A 1,808-nucleotide genomic window follows, 5' to 3' on the forward strand; every position below is an offset into this window, starting at 1 on the left:
GGATCCCCTGGGGTTAGTGGGATCCCCTGGGGTTAGTGGGATCCTCCTGGGGTTAATGGGATCCTCCCAGGGTTAATGGGATCGCCTGGAGTTAATGGGATCCCATTGGGAATGAGGGAACCCACTGGGGTAAATGGGATCCCACTGGGAAAAATGGGATCCCACTGGGAAAAATGGGATCCCGCTGGGGATAATGAGCTCCCACCAAGGATAATGAGATCCACTGGGAATAATGGGAACCTCCCATGTTCCCCAGTTCCCAGTTCCACTGGGAATGCGGGAACCTCCTGCGGATAACGGGATCCACTGAGAACAATGGAGAGCCATTTGGGACAGTGGGATCCCACTGGGTTTAATGGGATCCCACTGGGTTTAATGGGATCCCACTGGGCTGGGCTAATGGGGCTGGGGCCACCGGGCCTCGCACCACGGGGGCAACTGGGATGAATGGGACAACTGGGATATCTGGGTTACTGGGGTGCCTGGAGCAACTGGGATAACTGGGATAACTGGACAAAAGGACAACTGGGTAACTGGGACAACTGGGTAACTGGGGCAACAGGATAACTGGGATAACTGGGACAACTGGATAACCAGGTAACTGGGCTAACTGGGATAACTGCAATAACCAGGTAACTGGGACAGGTGGGAACTGGGTTAACTGGGACAACTGGATAACCGGGATAACTGGGACAACTGAGTAACTGGGATAACCAGATAACTGGGATAATTGGGATAACTGGGACAACTGGACAACCAGGTAACTGGGATAACCAGGTAACTGGGATAACTGGGAAAATTGGGATAACTGAGATAACTGGGTAACTGGGATAACTGGGATAGCTGGGAACTGAGGTAACTGGGATAAGCAGGTAACTGGGACAGCTGGGTAACTGGGCTAACTGGGAAAATTGGGCTAACTGGGATAATTGGGACAACTGGGATAACTGAGATGATTGGGATAATCAGGATAACTGGGCTAACTGGGATAATTGGGATAACTGGGACAACTGGACAACCAGATAACTGGGATGACTGGGCTAGCTGGGAACTGGGCTAGCTGGGAACTGGGCTAACTGGGCTAGCTGGGCTAACTGGGCTAGCTGGGCTAACTGGGCTAACCGGGTAACTGGGATGGCTGATAACTGGGCTAACTGGGACAGCCGGACAACCAGCTAACCGGACAACCAGCTAACCGGGCTGACCGCTAATTGGCCGTACTGGGCGAACTGGGCGCACTGGGCCGCCCCCCAGCGGCCGCCCCCTCTCCCCCCCCCTCCCCGGCCCCGCCCCCCCCGCTTCCCGCCGCCTCCCTTCCGCGTGGGGCCGCGGCGCACCCGGCCCCCTTTGCCCGCCGCACCCCCGGCACCCCCGCAGCACCGTTCCGGCCTCGAACGTTCCGGGCTCCGCTTTCGGGCCCTACCGGGAACGGCGCGGGGGGGAGGCGGCGGCGGGGGAGGGAACCGCGAGGAACGGGGCAAAGCTCGGGACGGGAGCAAAGCGGCTTGGAGGCCGGGCGACAGCGGGAAGGGCGGCGGTGCCGGGCGAGGTTTCCGGGGGGGGCCGTTTTGGGGGGTGCACCGCCGCGTCCCGGTACCGGCGCGGGGCCAGGAGATGGCGGCGGGCGGCGGCGGGCGGCGCTGAGGGGCGGCCGAGGAGGCGCCATGGAGGGCGGAGGGGCCAAGCCCAGCCTGCAGCTGGTCTACCAGGCCGTGCAGGCCCTCTACCACGACCCCGACCCCAGCGGCAAGGAACGGGCGAGCTGCTGGCTGGGAGAGCTGCAGAGATCGGTCAGTACCGGGGGGGGT

This window comes from Oxyura jamaicensis, unplaced genomic scaffold, assembly GCF_011077185.1.
Source record: "Oxyura jamaicensis isolate SHBP4307 breed ruddy duck unplaced genomic scaffold, BPBGC_Ojam_1.0 oxyUn_random_OJ71802, whole genome shotgun sequence".
Classification (NCBI taxonomy): Eukaryota; Metazoa; Chordata; class Aves; order Anseriformes; family Anatidae; genus Oxyura; species Oxyura jamaicensis.